General features: G+C 43.5%; 1 protein-coding gene across 2 annotated transcripts in view; it reads left to right on the forward strand.

Moving 5' to 3' along the window:
* LOC143292451 (hyccin-like) overlaps nt 1-23,021 on the forward strand; it is a 135,514-nt gene that overhangs the window by 81,617 nt on the left and 30,876 nt on the right. The window lies entirely within an intron of this gene.

Genomic DNA, 23,021 nt, shown 5'->3' on the forward strand with positions numbered 1-23,021 from the left:
TGTTTAAATGTACACGTGTAAAACATTCATCTCCAATGTCTTCTTCAGTATTTGCCCCGATGTCATAAACATTGCAGAAATTGAAATCCATCCAATGTCTTTTACTGGATTTCAGTTTTTTGCTTTTTATTTTTTTAGCTTTATTTATTTATTTACAATCAACCGTCGTGGCGAAGTGGTTAGCGTTGCGGACTGACGGCTTGGGGGACGCGGGCTCGAATCCCAGCGGAGGGCGGGAGGGGGGCGTGGGGGGGGGGGGGGGGGGGGGGTTCGGCACGGAGCTGGCTCCTACCTACACTTGAGTGTGCTGTGGGCCTAAATGGGAAGACTGGGACCACACAGTCGAGTATCATCCACTTCACGGATGGTGTGTTGCTCTGATTCCCTGACCAACACAGCAAGTGTCTATCTCTCGGACCTGGTTGACGCCGGGATATCATTACGACAGAAGCGTAGAATATAACTTTGTCACGTAGTCCCAAACCTAAATGGACCTCCACAGCAGCATCATTATCGTCATCCTCCTCCATCTTCGTCGTTCAGTATATATATATATATATATATATAAAAAGTTCCAGATTATGTGGCCTTTCATGCCCTGCTCTCATGGTGACCTCAGTTTCGATACCTTTCCACTTCTGCGCTTGGGATGAGTCTTGTCAAGGTCTTCAGTTTCGGCGGATTCATGGGGGACTGTCGTTGGAGGGACGCGTAGCGGTTTCCACTCTTCTACTCGTGAATTATGAGAACCAATCCCCACTCCATCCCAATGTTGTTGCCTGTGGAAATACTTCATTATTTACTTTAATATTTATATTATGAACCGATATAGTTTTCTGAATGCACCTCAATATGCATTGACAATTTCCTCAAAGTAAAGGTCACTCGACATATAAAAGACACATTAATGCTAATGCGAGAAATGCATATACCTTGAATACACACAACGTAAATGCACCCTCTCATTTAGGCGTTCTGACGGCAAGTGCCGTATCCAATTTTCTACATCTGTCGTTAAGTTTTTTTTTCCGGGTCCGTCACATTTTGATATGTGTGTCTGTGTCTTTGTCCGTGTGTCTGTGTGTGTGGAATAGAAGGCGTTGGGGAAGGTCAAGGGAAGCTGATAGGGTAAAGGGTGGGGGGCTTGGAGACAAAGAATAAAAACAGAGTTTGTCCCATGATTTTGGTTTAAAACCTTCTCTAGAAGTCCCATAACCCCTTTCCGTCCACCCCGCTCCCGCCACACTGTCCCTCCCCAGCTTCCCGGAGGGTGTGGGCGGGAGAGGCGACGCCCTTGTACACTTAAAAAACCCCATTGAAAACGACCCTGTTGGGAAACGTGACGCTCCAGAAGTACATAGTATCTGGGTCTCCACACGCCAGAAGCATTGTCCCTGTTATTGACCAGAGACTGTATGTCTGTCTGTCTCTCTCCGTCTCTGTCTATCTCTCTCTGTCTCTGTCTCTCTGTCTCTCTCTCTCTCTCTCTCTCTCTCTCTCTCTCACACACACACACACACACGCTCTCTCTCTCTCTCTCTCTCACTGACTAACTCACTCACTCACAGTCATCGATGTCCTGAAATGCACTTTCAACGAAAGAGGTCACTTTGATTTAAATCGGAAAATGCTTTCAAATGTATACAATTTTAGTTTGAATTTCTTTCTTTTGTGTAATTCCGTTCCGTTGGATACGTTTTTTTGATTTTCAGGACATCAGAGTGTACGGTGTATTATTTGATGTGTTGACGTAGCAAAATATGTGATGGCAATGATTTATTTTTAGCTATTTTGAGTTTTAACATGAAACAGGTTAGAGAATGATCGACTGATATTAGTCGCGAACCAAACATCATCACGTTCATTCAATACATTACATTCATTACAATAATATAACTGAAATGTGATCATTCGGTTAAACGTTCTGTGGATATCGATGATAGCTTTAATGGATAATCGATCATTTTTCAGAGAATAGTTAGAACAGTGTGTGTGTGTGTGTGTGTGTGTGTGTGTGTGTGTGTGTGAAAATATATAGATTTTTTTTTCAAATCAAAATAGTGCATTTACGTTACAGAAGAAATACGTTATTTTCCACATATAAAGGAAAACATCGGTAAGTAGAAACACAACAGCTGCAACAATTACTGATAATTTTTGTTACTTCACTGTCTTTCTTTATCCAATGAGAGACAGATTTCTTCACAAATCCTACTGTCCCGGGTGCGGGCCAAAATGTTGCAGTTCGAACTGCATATACACATCAGTACATAAGGTTTGTACTCATAATCCTTTCAATTTCGTTTCCAGAAGAAAGTAGCTTTCAACAAATAACAACCGCCCATTATAGTTCACCAAAGATCATTACAGCCGTCTGTTCAAAACTCGTTTCCGTCCTCCTTTCTTCCTCCTGTGCAGCTTTTTTTCTCCTTGAAATGAATCGGCCAAGCATCGTTCATTAGTCTGAAATGTTTACATCGATCGAAGACAATGCATAGGCCGTGTTCTTTTGCACAGTTTGGGGAAAGGCACAGGGTAACATCGGACAGACGAGACCTCAGAACAGACTGTCGCTATTTGCAGGGATGGCCAAGTCGAGCCCGATAGGTCGCTTTGCTTGTTTCAAGAGGTGTAATCTGAATTTTCATTACGAAAAGAGGAAGTGAAGCGTCAAGTCAAGTCAAGATTTTATTTCATGATGGTAAATTGAATAAGCAACAATTGCTTTTTTAACATCAAGCCATCAATGAAAATAATTTTTAAAAAAATAAAGAGAAGGGAAAAGAAAGAAAAAAATAGGGGAGAGAGAGAGAGAAAGAGAGAGAGAGAGAAGAAACAAGCAGATGAAGAGCAACAACAACAACAAAATGCATATATATATATATATATATAATATATATATATAAGAATATTGTGATAAAGAAATACACAATTGCATTTCCATTTCACACACACACACACACACACACACACCACTGAAATACAAATTCTCGGACACAATTATACCATGCCCACCCCTTCCACATGCACATGTTCCCCCATTTAGTGCAAAATCCTTGCCAACACACGCATATACAAAACATTTCACAATTGATAGGAATATTAGACTAACAGGTCAAAATTTGTATTACTGTTAATTATTTTCAATGAGGTGATTCTTCAGATTTTTCTTAAACACGTTTTTATTTACGATACTTTTCAGAGTGAGTGGGAGATTATTCCATAATTTTCCACCAGAATACAGAAAGCTGGATTTGTAAAGGTTGTTTCTTGGTCTGGGTATGCAGAGCATGTGGTTGTGTCTGTGTTCATTAGTTTTGAATGTGTCTGCAATCTTTTTTGGAGCATTTCCATACATAACATTATGCATGCAAACAGCTTTGTTGAAGTACAGCCTGTTATGAAAGGATAATATATTAAGTTGTTTATAGTTCATTGGGGTCAGGGAGTTCGGTTTTAACAATACTATTTTCAGTGCTCTTTTATACATACGGTGAATAAACTTCAAGTTTGAGAGGCTACAGCTGTCCCACAAAGTTGATGCATAATCGATTACTGGCGGAATATGTGCACAGAAAAAGAGCTTTCGTGAATGGACATTAAGGATCTTTTTGATTTTTGTTAGTTGAAGTATTCTATTTGAGAGACGTTTACTTAAGTACTTCGTATGATCAGTCCAAGATAGATCTTTATCAATAATGACACCCAGAATTTTATGTGAATCTACCTCTTCAATTTTATTGACGCCTAGGAATAGTGGTTTGAAGTTATGTTTCATTTTTGACTCACTTGTGTAAACAAAGTGAGTCTATGTTTTAACCCGGTGTTCGGTTGTCTATGTGTGTGTGTGTGTCTGTGTGTCCGTGGTAAACTTTAACATTGACATTTTCTCTGCAAATACTTTGTCAGTTGACACCAAATTAGGCATAAAAATAGGAAAAATCCAGTTCTTTCCAGTCATCTTGTTTAAAACAATATTGCACCTGTGGGATGGGCACAAAAAAAAGAAGAAAATGAAGCCTAATTATATGCAAACTGCATTTACTGTTATATTTATATTTTTTGTATTCTCTAAACTTGGCACTTTGATCTGATATTCTGACCCAGCAACAAGAGCAGTCATTATTATCATTTTTTGTTCAAACAGGAACTTCTTTTGCTAAGCATGGAAGTTTTATTTATTTTGCAAACGTTTTAGTGCAGATAGTAAAAAAAGGGAAATTACACTGTAATTAATGCTAGGGGACTTAATTTGATTTAAACTGATCTTTCTCATCTTAAACATTACATTTTGAAATTATACTCAATACATAAAAAGCTTGGATTTAAAAAAAAAAAATTATTTATTTTTTTAAAGTGTATCACAAGTGAGTCTTGAAGGCCTTGCCTTTCTTGTTTGTCTTTTTTGTCGTGCACATACATACATGCACTTCGTTTTCTGAGCATTCAAGCACATGTGATTCAAGTGTGTCCAGTCATTAAGTTTCTGAATATCATCTTGGAGTTCATTAGTTAGTTTACTGGTGTCTGAATTGCTTGAATGTAAGGATGTGTCATCTGCAAACATTTCACATTTACATTTCATATAACAAGGTAAGTCATTAACATTAACGTGATAAATTGTGATCGTGAGCGATAGTTTGAGTTTTCAAATTTTTTACACATGATGAAGAACCAAAACGAAAGCTCCGTGCAGACACAGACAGGCAGACAGACAGACACGCACACACGCACATACACACGCGCGCGCGCGCGCTGTTGTAATTTGACAAACACCGAAATGTTTGTTCAAGATAAAGACAAACGTCTTTGTTCAGGACTTGTTTGTTTTTGGTGGTTGTTGGTAACTTGCATAATTCATCTGGTGGTAAGGTGCTATTTAAGGTTTTGTTTTTGTTTTTTTATCAAAAATTCAGATCACTGGTGCATGTTTCAGAGTAGTGCGAGAGAGAGAGAGAGAGGGCAAGGATGGTGGGGATGACGGATAGGGGGAAGAAAACGGGATGAGACGGGCTGGTGGTATATCAAAGAAGCTTCCGGTTAGGAGGCAAACGTCTGAACGATCAGGAAATCTTTTCCCGAAATTACCTTAGTCTCTGAATGTTGCCGAAGAAGCCGCTCTTGGCTGTGTGTCGGAATCGGATCGTTTTGGCTGTCAGTCAGGGTGGCAGCAGATTGAACGTATGTCTGGCCTGTTCAGGATTTTCTTCGACGCATCCAAATTCCGAAGTTCTCTTCTTGCACTTCTGTCTCGATCAACCCATAGATCCAGCTTGACGTGTTTTTGTTGTTGTTGTTTTTTGTGTGTGTGTTTTGTTTTTCGTTTTTTGGTGTGTTTTTCTCTCTCTCTCGATCTGTCATCATTTGGTATCCATGGGCAATGATCAGTGTGTACCAGCCAGCACTGTAGCAGAGTTCATGCGGTCCCATGAAGTCTCAGTCTCTGCAACTTCATTCTTCAATCCAAAAGATGAGTTCCCCTCTCACAGTCTCAGTTTCTTCCAGTGAAAAATGTGCGTTTTTTGTGTTTTGACGGATGGATTCAGTCTGCATTACTGTTATAGTACGGTAAACTTTGCACTTGCAAAAAACTTTCTTCAGACTTTTTTTCCAGCGAGCAAAAGAGCATTATGCTATTCTTCTTTGACACTGGCATTTATTTGAAAACGTACAGATGTTACCAACACACACACACACACACACACACACACACACACACACCCAACACCCCTCACCCCCCCACCCCACCCCACCCACGCACACACACACACACGCGCGGGCGCGCGCGCGCGCGCGCACACACACACACACACACACACACACACTTTTTTCACTTGAGTAAATTCAGCCAGCACGATCTCATTCGAAGGTACATGGGAAAACAGATACCTGTTAGCTGTGATAATAAAACTCCAAATAATGGTGATTTCAGGGAAATTATTAGAAATCAACAGGTCTGAGATTTTTTTATTTCTATTTTTTATTTTATTATATATACATATATATTTTTTTTTTGGTCAGCATGGTTATGAAGAACATGAATTTAATGGGAATTAATAATGGCATCTTACCCTCATTCTCTTGTTTCAGCATATGATGTCCCTATATCCAGCATGACGGATTCTAACCATCAATACTCATAGCAAGTCAGTAGTTTTCCTCCTGCAGCTCAGTGTCCGGTACAGCATGTGATGAATGTATTAGAAATTCTCAAACTAAAATCTAGGGGTAAAGTTTGGTGTCATCCAGACGGGGAGATTCTTCGTATGGCATGGTGGTCTTGTCTGTTGTTTTCATTGTGTGTGATTGGTGCTTTGCCTGTAGTCGTCACCCCTGTCATTACGTTCGTCTTTTTTTTTTTTTTTTTTTTAGTTCTTTTGCGTTGTTCATTGTTATCATCCAGCTCTTCGTGTTGATCGTCACCCTGTGCTCTTTGTATCTGTTGTTCAGCTGGTTGGTTGAATGGCTTTCAACGGTTCTGTTATTGACGAAGTGACAGTTTTTGCCCAAAGAAGCCTGTCAGCCGCGCTGTGTTTCAGGATTCCTGTCACTGGTTGACGTATGGATTTTTTTTTTCTGCTTTCCAAGGCGTGGCTCTTCTGGCTTAATTAGAAACATGCATCGATTGTTCTTTAAAACTTCGTTTGAAAGATAGAAGGGTGGGGTAGGTGAATAAGACAGCCCGGATGGGAATATGTCACATACACACCTATCTACCCTTCTCCTGTTTCTGAAATATTGGCTTCCAACCTTTTCGCTCCCGAGCCCGTTGACGTAAAAGCCCGCAGCAGGAATAAAGTTTGTAAAGGTTAAAGAGTTGAATACGGCCTGTTCTAACTGGTTCTCTTGTTTACTAGTTTTAGACTTGCAGAATTAAATGTATGGCATGAGATGACGTCGGGTATCTTACGATTGACCGTTTTCTCCACAAACATACATTTTCCAGAGGTACCTTAGTGCAATATGAGTAAAACAGATCACGCTTCCAGGTCTTGGAAAACTATATATATATTCATTTACACATGTTTGTTATTGAATAAGTGCATTGGTCAAGTATGATTTTTAGTTTCTAAAGTTTTATTTATGAAATGGAATTTTTAGATAATACCCAAATAACTGGCAATGAAAGGCAGTTAATTTCTGTAGTTGTTACAAAAGTATCTATATCTATCTATCAGTCTATCTATCTGCGTCTGTCTATCTATGAAATGTTTTGTTGTTGTTTATTATTAATAATAGTGGAAGTAGTAGTAGTATTGGTGGTGGTAGTCGTAGAATTTCCCAAAGCTTGCCTGTAATGAGACCATGTTTGATTAAGATCGTAGGAATATGTCATGGCGTTCAAAAGATCTGTACGCACTACATTACAATCGCCAAGGCATAGTAGCACAATTGTAAACAAACAAATGTTAAGCAAGCCGCACACAGTATAGTTACCTTGTGACTTGCTACAACCCGACGCTAGTACAACAGGAAATCGCATTATTACAAGTTGCTTTTTCTGCTTTGATGTGCAACCATTCATGCATGCATGTTTACACTTTTTGTGTTTTAGCTCTAAAATTTACTTAATATTTCTACCACAAGAAAGTATAACGCTATAAAGGGTAAAGGCTACGATAAGGGATAAAAAAAAAAAAAAACGAAAAAAACAAAAACAAACAAACAACAACAACAACAAAATGTTGGGAAGCAACTTAAAATGCACATTGTTGCTCCCCTCCTTCCCTGCTCACCCTCTGATTCATGCTGAGACATGTGCTATTCCTTAAAGTAAAAGTTAGACTCTTGTAGCTAGAATGGTAACTCTTTACATTTGCTTGTGTGTGTGTGTGTGTGTGTGTGTGTAGTCTCTGTGTTAATGTGCTTGTGTCGTTGGTGCTTCACCTGCTCACCACTGTGAAACTGCTGTTCGTGCATTGTTTGTATGCATCTGTGGACTGAAACTATTCCTGCTGTACAAATAGTAAAGAGTGGTAACTCTCTCCATTCACAAGGTACACAACTTCAAGTCAGTGCTGCTTAAGCTACCGATTCAGCTAGCACACAAGTGAATAAAAGGTACATTGGAACAACCCCAGACACTTCCTCAAAAAAGTTTTTATTCAAGACTGGCAACCATGTGTTTGTACTGTATTGTCCATGTGTTCTGTGTGGCTTGTTCAGGATTAAAGAGCACTTTAGGAAGTGTTCGGGTTTGTTCCAGTGTACCTTTTATTCACTTGTGTGTTAGTTGAATTGGTAGCAAAAGCAGCACTGACTTAAGTTGTGTACCTTGTGAATGGAGAGATTTACCACTCTACTATTTGTTAATCATTTCATCTCCTGGCCTCATTGTTTGTTAATTTCCAGTCGAAAAACCACCGAGGCAACCATTATGTTTGTTCTGTATTGTCCATGTGTTCTCTGTGGCTTGTTCATGATTAAAGAGGCTATGCCAGTCTTGAATAAAAGCTTATTTGTGTTTGCACATTTCTTCTGTCTTTGCTGCTGTGTGCACATGTCAGTTGACCGGTTTAAGGACAGGCCCGGCGCTTCCTTTTTTGAGGAAGTGTCTGGGTTTGTTCTAGTGTACCTTTTATTCACGTGTGTGCCAGCTGAATCGGTAGCGTAAGCAGCACTGACTTGAAGTTGTGTACCTTGTGAATGGAGAGAGTTACCACTCTTTACTATTTGTTAATCATTTCATCTCCTGACCTCATTGTTTGTTAATATTCCTGCTGTAGCACATGCGTTGTCTTATCGATGTGCAGTGCACACAGTTGTACTGATGTACCCGCTATTGTTTAGCAACGAGTGACCGTGTTTGTCACTTGGGAGTATTGATCGGAACATGTGTCTGGCTGTCTCTCTTTCCTTTCCCCTCTTTCACTCCCCCTTCTTCCTTCTGCCTCCGTCTCTCTTATCATTCTGTGTGTGTGTGTGTGTGTGTGTGTGTGTGTGTGTGTGTGTGTGGTCTTCAGCACACATGTCAATACGTACGACGATTTTATTTCTGTTCCTCTTTTCTTTTCTTTCTTTTTTCTTCCTCCCCAGTCAACCAGTAGTGGACAGTTCGCCACACAAATGTTCTCTTGACTCAGTTGCCTGTATAGAGGGCGGCAGGGACTGCGTTCAGGAATAAAAAGGTGCGAACGGAGATGGGTAAGAAGAACGTAGCAGGGAGAGGGGAAGGGGGGCGGTCTGGGGAGGGGGTGGGGTGGGGGGTGGGAGGAGGGGGGTGGGGTGGGGGGGTATCGAACAACTGTTAGGTATAAAATGAGAGAGAAATATTGGACACCTGCTATAATGGCTTCAGGTCTGTTGGAACTGACAGAGTGCAGTGCTCCTTCGGGAAAATGCGTGTATTGCCCCAAGTCTCCCATTGTTTACGGCAGTGTCATGTTTCTTTCCCTTTGATTAACACACACACACACACACACACACACAGGGAGAGGGGGGGGGGCTTTTTATTTCATTATTTTTTATCAGGAGAGTTCATGTGGTGGCTGTGTGGGCGGAGGTGGTATGCCATGCCATATAGTGTGTGTGTGTGTGTGTGTGTGTGTTTCTGTCTGTCTGTCCTCCAGTGTTGTCTGCGTCTTCCCTCTTGGTGAAGAAAAGAAATGTGGCTGTCTTGCATTTTGAACCAATCCAGCTTCACATTCAGCTTTCCCTCATTACTGTCCACTTGTGACAATAGTCATTGTGCTTACAGAGCAACGTCTGCATTACGGAACAGGTCACATACGTCCCCACGTTCGTAAGGGCTGGAATGAAGAGGTTTTCAGCAGGAGAGGAAGGGGGTGGAGGGTGGTGGCGGTCGGTGGTTGAAATAGGAAGAGCTGAGAGAGACCTCAAACCCTTCACTTCAGTGTGTGGATAAAGAGTGACAGAAATTACGGGTGTCTCTCTGTTCTGCCTCTTTCGCTTTACCTTTCTGCCCCCCCCCCCCCGCCCCACCTCCACCCCCCTCCCGCCTCTCTCTCTGTCTCTGTCTCTCTCTGTCTCTCTCAATTGTTACTTCGTAAAACAGTTATAATGTATTTTTGGTTGTCTATATATTTACACTGATACAATGCACGGTTTGTTGTCTATATTAATGTTTATTTGTTTTATGTGTTTTCGCTGAGTTGTATTTACGTATACCCCCTTCACTAGGGGCTGTGGCCTGATTGTGAATAAACCATTCCAAATTCTCTGTCTCTCTCTGTCTCTCTGTCTCTCTCTCTCTCTCTCCAGTCCGTCGTGTCTCTATCTGCACGCTTCCTGCTTACTGACCTCTTTGTTTCTACTGTATGTCTTCCCACGCCCTGACCTTCTGGCCCCTCTTTGTCCAAGTGCATGTTTAATTACTATGGTTAGTAAGGCCTGTACATGTGAAATTATTACCGTCTGTGTTTTTTCGCCGATTGGTATTTCTGTCTGGCTTTCTGCCTGTCTCCTTTTCTGTCTGTCTGTCTCTCGCTGCCTTTCCCCATGTTCGTTGAGTGATTCACCGGCGTCACTGTACAGCGTCTGTTCATGAAAACCTGTGCCTTCGGCACTTAATTCTTGTGTGTGCTTTGGCGAGAGAGGAATGGCAGGATGTGTGTGTGTGCCTATGCGTGTGTATGTGTGTGTGCTTATGCGTGTATATGTGTTTGTGTGTTCGGGCGCATGTGTGTGTGTGTGTGTGTGTGTGTGAGGACGCGTGTTGTATTAGTGTGTGTATGCGCGCGCGCGTGTTGTATCAAGTTGATGTGTGCGTGTGTGTGCGCGCGCGTGTGAGTGTGTTTCTTTCTGTCTGTATGTCTGCCCTCCAGTGATGTTCGCATCTTCCCTCTTGCTGAAGAAAAGAATGGTGGCTGTCTTACGCTCTGGACCCCTTCACCTTCACATCCATTTAATCTCTTTGCAGTCTACTTGCGACTATAATCATTGTGCTCACACAACGGCGTCTGCATTTCGGAACAGACCACACACACCCCGTGTTCGAAAGGAGTGAGGAGGGGTTGGAATTAAGTTAGGAGGCAGAGGAGTGCGTGGGAGATAGGGTTGGGGTTGAGACCGACCGCAAACCCATGTGTGTTTGTATAATTGTTGTGGTTCAAATGGTCTGTACATATGAAATTATTGTCCTGTGTGGTTATTTCGTTTTGTGTTTCTGTCTGTATAGCTGTCTGTCTGTCTGTCAGCCGATTCCTTCCCCCTTGTTCGCCAACTGCTTTGAGGGTACAGCTCTGTTTTTGTCATCTGCGCCATGTTTGTTATTGTTACTGATGTTTTAATTATGTTAACTACGATACACCAATTTTGTCGAGTAATGTAAAGATTTAATGTATGGAACTGATGTACAGTTATATGTAGAAATCCATTGGCGAAGAGACGAGAATCATTCCAGTTTCTGTGAAAAGACATGCACACGTATTCCCATGTATAGGGCAACAACAAGAACAGCTTCATCGGCATCACTAAACATCTATATATGAAAACTTGTGTTTGGTACTTGATGTTTGTGTGTGCATAGGTGAGAGGGGGAGGGAAGGAGGTTGTGTGTGTGTGTGTGTGTGTGTGTGTGTGTGTGTGTGTGTGTGATGCAAATGCACATGATGACATGATGAATATGGGAAAGAAGTGATGAGACTGGAGTTGGTTTGGGAAATGCTAGTGAAGGGTGGAAGAGATGGGGAGCGAGAAGACGGAACCCTATACCAGTTTGAAAGGAACGGAAATAATAAGTCTTTTCATAGTCTTTGGTGCGGAAATGAGCTTCGCCGTGGGAATGTAACTCCATGACGTTTCAGAGATGATCACACACTCGCACGCTCGCGTATGGTTACTTACATATCCTATGATCTAGCGTCAGAACAGGGTTTGTTTTGTTGTTTACCTGTTTATTTGTATGTGTACACGAGGTAGAGCGCTTGTTCGGAAAAATTAGTCAGGCCATTAGATTTATGTTATGTATATCTGATTCTGAGAGGACATGAAAAGGACACACCTTTGTGATAACATTCTGTATGAAAGTTTATTTTGCATTCCAAGAACGCCATACTACAACTCGAATTGCAGAGGCTGGACACTTCAGACGTATAACAGCCTGTTATAGTTTAAAAAAAAAAATGATCATGAATCATTTCAGTTAAGAGGCCTTTAACTCCATCACGCACTGTCTCTGTTTTTTGTCTGTCTCTTTTTCTCCCCTCGTATGTGCCTTCCACCCCCTCCCCAACCATCACCCCCCACCCTCACCCCCTCTCATCGAATGTTTAACTTTGTATTCTTCTAGAGCGCTTCAACTGAAAGAGACATATGTTGTGGTAGCTCTTGATACTCGTGGTGTTTACATGTCTTAGTCCTAGTGACAAATGTTAAATTCTGTTATCACCTCCTGTTCATATCAGACAATGGCCGAAATTGAATAAATCATCAATGTCTGACTCTCTCTCTCTCTCTCTCTCTCTCTCTCTCTCTCTCTCTCTCTCATAGATTTTTTGTGTTTACTTATTTCAGTTTCCTGTTTTGTATCTTTTGTTTCAAAAGACTTTCACATTCTCTGACATATCCATTTCAGCTTTTCGAACATACAAAAAAGCACTAGAAAATTGACAATCCAGTATATTGAACAGGGAGAGAATATGATAATTTACCCATAATTATATTTGTCACGTGTCTGAATTCCAGCTATTTTAGTTTCTGTTCTATAGGCTGTGCCTTTGACCAAACATTCATCCGTGTATAATCCATTGAATATATCGTTTGTCTTCAGACCAGCAATCGTTCATCCATAGTAAGAAGTGTTGCATTTCTGCCTCAGATTTTGCATATTTCTTCAGACGCCGACTGTGACTTTGAGGTCACAAATTTTCATTACCAGTTCGAAATTATGCACTAGTATTTTTATACTGGTATTGTTTCTTCTCCCCACCCCATTTTTCTCATTTATGAATTGTTTTTTCTCTTCTGCTTTCCAGCCCAGGCTGCTTTTTATTGGAAAAAAATCTCACCCCACCCCACCCCCTGCAGTGACCGTAGTGATTTTAAGTTTGTGAATTTACCAGAAGTGGGGATTGAAGTGGTGTGGTAATACCGGAGACTGGAGGGGGGCCTGCTTATTCATTGTCTTTGTGGTTTCTGTGGCTTCAACTCACCTAAATTTTCCTCTGTCGTTTGGTGCCATTTGTCTTCCTCATCCCGACTTCTTTCTTCTACCTGAGCAACCTCCCTACTGTTTCGTGCTCGCACCTGTGGGTTCCCCCCCCCCTCCCCCACCCCCTACACCTTTCCCACCCCCACCTCTCCCATCCCCTCCTCAATTAGAGGTATGGGAGACGTGGAGGGAAGCGGATGTATGACAGTCGTGGCAGCCAACGGTGATGCGACTTGATGCAGGTTGTCAAGGCAACGGGGCGGGAGGGGCGAGTCTGGCGCTGGCAGGTTACCGTGGCAGCGGCGTGAGGCGTGCCGGCATTGGTGGCTGTGTGCTGCCTCCCTCTGTCACTGCTGTCACCGCCTACCTCTCTCCCTCTCTCTCCATCCATCCCCCAACTCCTCCCCTCCCTCCTTACTGTCCCCAGCATCGCGTATAAAATGGTGTTTCTCCCACTCGCCCAGTCACTCTTGCTCAGGTGAGTCCAGAAGTCTGATCATCCTTCCCCTCCAGCGGCCTGCACCTGACTCCTCTGTCACCCCGCCGACCTGCACCACTGTTCTTCTCGTCAGGTGGCTGCAGCACCAGCACGGTCTGTCTCCTGTTGGGGCATTTTCTTTATTCTCTAACATCCCTCGGTCTCCTATCATCGCTTTGTCTTCCGTGAAACCAGCGATATAACCCCGTCACTTCGAACATTGGAATGCTCATCAGTGAACACTTTTGTGTGCATTTTTCTTGTTGTTGAACACCGATTTCATGTTGGTTGTTTGACAACGAATTAGAAAAAGAACACATAGACTTTGTGCAGAAGAGATCATTGTCAGTTGCCGAAAAAAACTCTTTTCTTCTCAGCCTGTGGCAGCGATGGCATGACGTGACGCCGACCCCCAGCCGTCAGTCAGTCACGGCACGCCGCTGCTCCCAACACGACACAGCGGCAACATCTGCAGTATCTGGACGAGCAGCAGGCGGGCAGGCAGCACAGCCAGGAAGATAGGAGACAAGTGCGCAACCTACCACTCCCAGCGACCACCAACAACCACTTTCGCGCTCCATCGCTGACTTCAATTAGTCAACACCACTTTTTTTGCTTCTTCTTTTTCCATCACCCTTGTGCTCTTCCAGAAAATCCATTCTCAGAACTGTTCTGGCGTTTTCTTGTTCACTCACTGTGTGAATTCCTGGAAGCAGCATCTGGCATCAGTGGTAATGGGAACTGTTGACCAAGGATTAACCCATGGTCACTGAAAGGATGACGTACCAGCCGGCCTCACCGAAAAGCATGGCAATAACACACTTTGGGGAGAGGGCCCGAGGTTACTGTGGCTTGGCATTGGATGGATCCAGACAGGATGGCTTGTGGGGGATACAGCAGAGCTCCTGTGGACTAACGCTGGTTGACAGAGGGAAGGGCATTGCTCTTGCCGTCACCAGAAGAAAGAGGGGCGAAGTTTGGAATCCACCGTGAAACTAAAGACATAGAGACTGCGGCTACCTGTTGCCAACATGAGTGGCTTTAGTGAAAGAGACATTTACACTGTAGCGTTGCCACAGCCCCGTTGCTTCCTTCTACACTGGACACTGAGGTGCGCAGGCGACATCAGGTGCGGCGGGCAGATGTCAGGTGAGGCTAGACTATACCTGTTATCACTCATGTCTTTTATTTTCTTTCTTTCTTTGTCTGTCTGTCTATCTCTTCTATTTCTTTCTGTCTCTCTCGCTCTGTCTTCTGTGTGTGTGTTTGTATCATAAGATGTGTGTACAACTTATTTATTCTTCTTACTTTTCATACCTTTAAAAAAACACTGCTACCTGCAAGAGCTGTACATTTTTTAATGTTTTAAATGTCGTTCCTGCTCGATGCTTCATTGATTCGTTCACCAGTTACACAAATGCGCGGAGGTTTGCTGGGGCAACAGGTAATTTGCACGAAGGAAGGGGGAGCAGCACAATGAGAGCCAGGACCACTAATGGGGGGTTGTGGGCTTTAGGGCTGGGAAGGGGACCCAGTGGCAGGCGGGCATTGCCTCTTGCCTGTCGCCACCAGGCTCACGGCTGTCATTTGCAGATGGAGGGAAGTTGTAGCGCACAGAGGGCATACAGTGGCTTTTGTCCCTGTTCCTAGCTTGGCAAAGGGTTTGTGTGCTTGAGAGAGAGAGAGAGAGAGAGAGAGAGAGAGTTATTTTAAATGGATGACGGTTAAGAAAAAATCACCAACGCAATGGTTGAGAATTTGACACCAGAGGACGGAGATGACACCCATTGTTTAGAAAAGAAACTAGACCACCACCACCACCCACAACCCCACCCCAACCCCCAATAAAAAGAAAGAAAAAAACAACAAAAACACACACACAAGAGGAGCAGAAAGGGATAGAGCTGCCATGCAAAACTGGCTCAGACATGTAGCGTAACCATCTGTGGGGAAGGGGTGACCCGGGCCCAGTAGCAGCGGAGTGGTTTCCCCAAATTCACCGACCCCCCTCCCCCCCCCCCCTTCCCCCCGCATTCACCGTGATTACAGTGGAGCATTTTCATTATCTGTATCCAATCGGCAGAATGACAGTCATCCGTGGGATGAGAGCTGGCCGCCTCATGGCGCTCGCTCCGGCAGCGGTGATGCGTTTGGATGATTGTGCTGCTGGCTAATAATATGGTTCCTCCAACGACGCTGTCAGTCCTTTTCTTTCACATCATTAGATTGATTCTGGACTTTGAACCTACCCCATTTTTATGTGTGTCAATTTCCGTTATTGCTTTATATATATTCCAGTGTTTTGTCATTGTTTGAATTAGAATAGTAGTTAGAGGCTGTGATTAGTTTGTGTTATAAAATTTTAGAAGCTAAAAAGAACAAAACGATGTTTCCAAATCTGGGTAGTTGGGACTGTCATAAACCTCGATGGGACCCTTGCTGTTTGTCGAGTCGTTAGGAATGAGGTTGTCCAATTCATCAAGGTTATTATTTTGCTTAACTGCTATACCCAAGTTTCAGTTTTGCAAACAAGGTCCATGCGGGTCGTAGGCTTCAGGAGACGGTGGTGTGGCTGTCGATATTTATTCAAGTTGTTTGCAAGCTGCTGGCGAAGTTACCGTTATCCCAGTGGTAGCTGTGCATTCCGTTATCCCATTGGCTGTGCATCTGTCGATCAGTTTACGGACAGTAACAGAATATAAACATTTTAACTGTTAAATACCAGATTTCTCAAAACCAACACACACACACACACACACACACACACACACACACACACACACACACACACACACACACACAGGGAGTTATTTTCTTCCTACTTCCAGCTTTACTTGTCTGTGTGCCTGTTGGATGCCTATCTGTCAACATGGACTGAGTTGTACCTGCAGGCTTTTCCTCTTGCATGCTTGTCAACCCACGCGCCCTCACTATCTACCTAGCTACCTACCTTCCTACCTACCTACCTACTTACTTACCTAGCTACCTACCTACATGCCAACCAGTCACACCCAGAACTAGTGAAGGAGTGAAGGGAAAACCCCGCCCATGCAGTGGCAGGAGCCAGGTGGTGGAAAGACCCGCCCTTGCTGGAGTGGCGACGATCGATGCCATCAGGCCATCACCACACACCGGCTGCCAAGCCACACCCAACCCGCCGCTTCTGCTCTAGCTCCTGTGTGTGTGTGTGCGTGCGTGTGCGTGTGCGCGCGTGTGTTCTCTTTTCCCCAACCTCCCTCACCACACCCTCATGCTCCTCTTCTCACTCCGTTCTTTCTCTGGAATTCGCTGCTCAGGTTGCAGATGCTAAGGACCCCACCCTTTTACTCACCCGGGGTGACTTTGCCAGGTGCTGCAGCTAAACACTGGGTGAACTCCTTCCACGCACCTCCTCGTCCACCTCCATCCTATCTCGCCCCCAACCTTTCCACCTCCTTGCACTCACCTTGATCACCATATTCCTTGTTTTGATGCCAGATATTTGCAGGACCATATTATGGCGGCCTTGTCTTCTAGTATTTCGCAGAGCTGCTGGAGAGCCACGCCCTTGTTGTTCCTCAGGTGTCTAGTTGCCGAGTTCTGACCTAATCATGCAAGAGGCGGTTGGGCCGTGGGTGTGTTCGCTGCTTGCTGGCGGCCTGGTCGATGTTGGAATCTCTCTGCGCCCCCGCCCCTCACCCCCGTTCCCTCCCACCCACATTGCTGCTCGTCACATAGTTACACAACCTTCATACTGATTTATTTGCTCTTTGGTCAGTGTAAAAACAATGTAGGTGCAGCAGATTTTGTTTGAATCTCAATCTGTGAATAGTTCAGGATATATGTGTTTCTGTGTTTGCGATTCAGTTTCTGTATTAGCGACTTCATGTGGTGGAGAAAAACAGAATAGAAACAAAGACAAGTAGAGACAGACAGAAAGCCGGTTTGGAAACTTTTTCAGGAGAGCTGAACTCATTTCATAGGGACTCCAAAATCAATCGCAATGAAACCAGCCAGAAACCATGCAGTGGTCTGCTATCGGTTTGGGCTTCAAAGATAAACAGTAGGTTTAGCAAGGAGGGGGGAGATTCAGCAACGGCAGCAGAAATGGCAGCACAAGGGGAGGCGGAAGAAGCAAAGGAAAGCGGGTTTGGGGGTGGATGGGGTGGTGGTGGCGAAAGGTGGGGCATCCAATCAATGGAGTTCGCTCATTGCGCTTTAAGTTATCAATCTTTCATCGTTTTCTCTGTTTGGCCTCCAGCAACGCCACATCAGTTGCAGACGAGATCTCTAATTGATGTTGCACTGTCACGTGTACAGTTTTGTTTAGTTTCTTTCTTCTTTTTTTTCTTATCGGATTGGACGTCGCTGCGACTTGTGCAAAGCTGATTTTGAATGTGTGATCCGATCACTTGGAAGTTGTATCTTGGAAACTTGAGATCAGCCACTGAAGGTGATCTGTCAGCTTTGAATAAGAACATTTACACTAGACTCTTTTGACTTGTTTCGCCCGCTCTTTTTCTTCTTTTCTCTGGTTCTGTCATGATTGACCCAGCTATACCTTCTAAAAGAGATTGATCGTTGTTTTATATATATGTTTCTCTCTCTCTCTCTCTCTCTCTCTCTCGAACACACACACACACACACACACACACACACACCATTATATAATGGTACTTAAACCACCACTGATTGGCCAGTAAAACTATTGGAAATCATTTATGTATTTTTTCCATATGAATTGTGGACCTTTTCATTCCGCACTTTACACACCGGCACGTGGAATTCTATGCAGCATCACGCGTTGTCACGGTTCAGTGCATTATTTCACTCCCTTAATTTGTTTGATCGTGGCAACGCTGCAATCAATGGATTTCAGGCTTGGTTATTCTTTTTTGGGTGTGTTCAGTTTGGCTCTAATATTTTCGAGCATTGATGAAGGGTATGAGATGGTGGCTAGATCGCAGGGGCAAGGGGTGCTGTTGGTGTTTGCCGGCGGATGTTTTGGTGGTTTCCTTCGACTCAGTTTTACCTCTTTGCACATTTTGTCGAAGCCGGTCCACATCCTAGAGTCCTGAGCTGAAGGTCCACGCTTTTTTGTGTACTCTATTAAAAGTTTGCCCACATGATGTTTGAGGATCGACCTTTGTCCCTTGTCTTCGTGCCTGAGTGTGGCATTTTGTTCTCTGCTTGTTTGCAAGTCTTGCAGGGATGTGGGAGGGATGTGTTTCTTTTTTATTCAGCCCTGAAAGTTGGACTGACTATCGGTTGGCTACATTGTTTCCTCACAAACGTGCCTTCAGTGGTCACACACGTCGAAATTACATGAAGAAATAACTAGACATATGACGATTGCTAAGTGGTTAACTGAGGGTACGAATTGTGAATGATAAGAAATCGAGCGCGCGCGCGCGTACAAACACACACACACACACACACACACACACACACAGCCACACACACACACACACACACACACACACACACACACACACACACACACACACACACACACACACACACACACCATACATATCCCCTCCCCCAGCCCCAATGTCTGGCTCCAGAGGACCATTCCAGTGCATTAGCGGCCAGTCCCCCCAGTCCGGGTCGTCTGCTGTGTTAAGATCAATCATTCATGGTATGCCCAGGCACTCATTCATCAGTTCCCTCGGTTCCAAGCTGCCTTTGTAGCCAGACTTGTTAGCTACGTTGTCGTGGCTGTTACAGGAAGAGTTGCGGGTGGACCTGGGAAGGGGATTCATGAAATATGATTTTTTTTTTTAAAGTGAAGATAGCATTGTCACCATGTTAATGCGGTTTAGAACAAACGAACAAACAAATCACAAATGATACAAACCATCAGCTGCTCCTGTCGTGAGAACTCAGTTGAGAACTAACAACAGACAGGACAAGCAAGCAAATAGATAAACCACCACTATCTGGCGAACAAAAACTCCATCAAATATTGCGTGTAGAACCGTCACCTGAGCGCTTTTTACTTTTGAAATTTATTTATTTTATTATATCATGGTGTTATTTTTTATTTTAAATTTTTTTTTATAGATTGGTTACTTGATTGGCATTACATCCAGAGGCAATGCATAGAGAGAAGGAAGAATGGAGAGGCCCCCACAGATGGCGCTCCAGTGAGCATGAACAAAGTCGCAATCTAACGGTCTCCCAACATTGCCTAAAAGGAAACAGATGTCCAGAGTGAGAGACTGCGTTAATTATGTCAGTCACCAAACCACAGTTGCTGTTTCATTTTTTATTTTGTTTCTAAACGTAAGAAAGAACAGGGGGGCAGGAGGAGGGGGAATAGTGTCACATCTAATCAGTACAATGCAGTAATATATTATACTCCGAAACAGTACAGCAACAAAACATTCAGATTGCGAAGCTGTGTTGAGGACCCAAACCCCGAATTACTGGAAACAAAACAAAAAGAGAGGTAATTTGTTGCCTTGACTTTCTAGTAGGCCTTCGCCGCAGTCATTAGCGACAGTTGTTGGCACACCCGTTGTTACGTTTGGTCAGTGGTAATGACGCCAATCACTCTTTACACATGACACTCACCACACTCCCTCTTCCGATGACGCTACTGGGAACCGGAAGTTCATTGTCCTTCTTCTTTCACCTTTGCCAGTGGCTGAGCGAATGAGCGAAGAGATTAGTCTGTCTTTCGCGCTCTGTCTGTCTCTCTTTGTCTGCCCCAGTCTTTGTCTCCCCCCGCCCCACCGCCCCTCTTCCGCTCTCTGTGTGCCTGTATTAGATGCGTGCGCGCACACCACACCTGTCTGTTGTCACTCGTTCCGATGTGCTCGTGTGTGTTACGTCCCTTCCTTCTCCGTGCTTCTCTCTTCTTCCTGTCTTTCCTTCCTCTCCTCCCTTCAGTCTCGGTCCTACCACCCCTTCCTTCTCACTCGCTCCTCCGTCCCCCGCCCTCTCTCTCGATCTGCAGGTGTCAAGGAGGGCGGACGAGAGGCCTTACATCATGTGTGGCAGGGCCGACACTGTCACCCGAGAAATCTGGAAAAGCTTTTCCCAATTTCCACCCTCATCATGAGCGCTGCAAGTGGCAGTTTGTCATGATTGAACAGTCATATGATATTGGCTGCTGTGGAGTTAGGGCCGTGATGAATGGGCCGGGTGGAAATCGGTGCAGGCGCGCTCGCGCGCACACGAATACAGTTTCGCACTTGCACATGTACGAATGCAAGCACACACAATCACCACTGTATCATTTCTACCTCTGTCACACGCAGCAGCAACACACACACACACACACACACACACACACACACGCAGAGGGAGTGTTTCACATTTCAGGCTTCATTTCTTTGGAATATTTTTCAGTTATGTTTCGATTGTTTCACCCCTGTAATTAGTTTGATTTTTTGATGGATCGTTTTGTAATGCCTTTGAAAGTTAAAATTTTCGTTTTTTGAATGACATTTGTTTCTGACGAAAGTTATCCAAAGCGTGGTGAGCATTGCCTTTAGAAATTATTGGGAAAAGAAACATTCACAAAAATATGACGGTTCTGAATCATCATCATCCTCCCGCTGCCACCACCGTCCGTATGTTTTGTCTTGTGTACTTCCTTTACTGCAGATAAAATGAACCTGTTTATAATTTTTTTTTTTTTTTTTTTTTTTTTTTTTTTTAGTAAATCTTATTAAGACCCGGTTTATCAAACTTATACTTCTTTTTCTGAGAGTATGTCGGAAGATATTGATCTGTTGAAGGTATCCGCGACACCTTCTGATTAAACAAGTTGAAAGCGGAGAAAACTGCAGTCGCATGTGAATTCAGAATGAATGATGCTGCACACACGTTACGTGCCAAGTCATTCCAGTCATCATTACCCGCAGAGCTGTGAATTAGGTTTTGTATCAGTCCATGACTTCACAGTCCTGTGTCTTTATCGGCTTCTTTGGGTGTTTTGTTGTTTAAGTTACGTTCCCCAGTATGTGCAAATTAATTATTTGTATACTTTACACTTTTGTCAGGTTCAGTGGCTATACATGTGTGTTGATGTTGGTTGATGCCGATGATGTATGAAAAGAGAAAAAAACCAACTCAGTACATCCATTTAAAGTCACATTAATACAGAGAACGCAAGCGCAATCATACACACAGACGCGCGCGCGCGTGCGCACGCAAAAGTGCGCTTTCGCGCAAACTATTGAAGAAAAAAACCCATCTGATATTTTTGTATTAGATCTCGAAAGTTAGCAAGGAAGAAAGAAGAGGGTGGGGTGGACGGACATTAGGAAAGAAGAAAGGGGGTTGGTGGGCATGGAAGTGGGTAAGAGTAGGAAAAATCAGCAGTGAGATAAGAGGTGAGTAAAGATTCACCCTTTGGAGAAAATGTCTTGGCGAAGAAGCACCACGCATTGTCGAAAAGGCACTAATGGCTGGTCACAATGGTCGTGACGGTGACAGGAACTGTACGCTGTCATTAGAGAGAGAGAGAGAGAGAGAGAGAGCGGGTAGTAAGGTGAAGGGAGGGGGGAATGAAGGCGGAGCGAAGCGTAGGGATGGGAAAGGTTGGGATGTGGGTCAATGTTCTGGATAGATACGAAAGGAGAGACATGACATTGTTGGTGGCTTTGTGTTCTGTGGTGGTGTCCAAGTTCGAAGAGCTGCAAGGAATGTATGAGAGAAGTTGTATGCTGGTTGTATGCGTGTGTGCTATTTAATCACAACTAGTGTTATCGTTATTTTTTTCTGATGTAATTCCTCATTGTGTGAAAACGCACTTGGGAATGCAAGATAATCGAGTTCAAGTGGTAAGAGGTTTGTGCATATTTCTGTATTGGATTACTTCGCTACGTAGACAGCCACACTCTGTCTCAGAAATATTATACATCCTTGTTAAGCAACACATGCTTTGGACTGACTGCAGTTGTTGTTTTTTTATTTCATCTCTGTAGAATGTAAACCTTTGTATTTCTTACTTGTGCTGGCATCATAAAATTATTTGTATTTTTGTGAAAGAAGTAAAAAGATGTAGGTTAAGTTACATGGATAAGTATTCAGACAAGAAGTAAGATGAGCGATGTTTTGTGACCAGTCGAACATCATCAGTGGAGAAATATTTATGGAACGAACCCATTTCAGAATAAAGACATGAAAATTTGACTCGATAATTTCTTGCAAATAACATGTGGCTTGGCAATATCGATTGCCATCTTGGGATAACCCTGACCTTCATAGTGTGACTTAAGCAGCTGGAAAAAAAATTTGGTTAAAAAAAAGAAAAGAAAAAAAAAGATGTATTTTTGGTGGATATATACTGGAATGTTCGAGCTTCACACGCATGGTCATATTGTACATACTGAGCTACAACAACCATGGGCATACTCAGAAATATGTAAGGTACTGCAGCAGATGAGTATAAAGTTTGGGGTCGGGTTCGGAGTGATTGAATGGATCAGGACATTT

The sequence above is a fragment of the Babylonia areolata genome, chromosome 18 (genome assembly GCF_041734735.1).
Source record: "Babylonia areolata isolate BAREFJ2019XMU chromosome 18, ASM4173473v1, whole genome shotgun sequence".
NCBI lineage: Eukaryota > Metazoa > Mollusca > Gastropoda > Neogastropoda > Buccinidae > Babylonia > Babylonia areolata.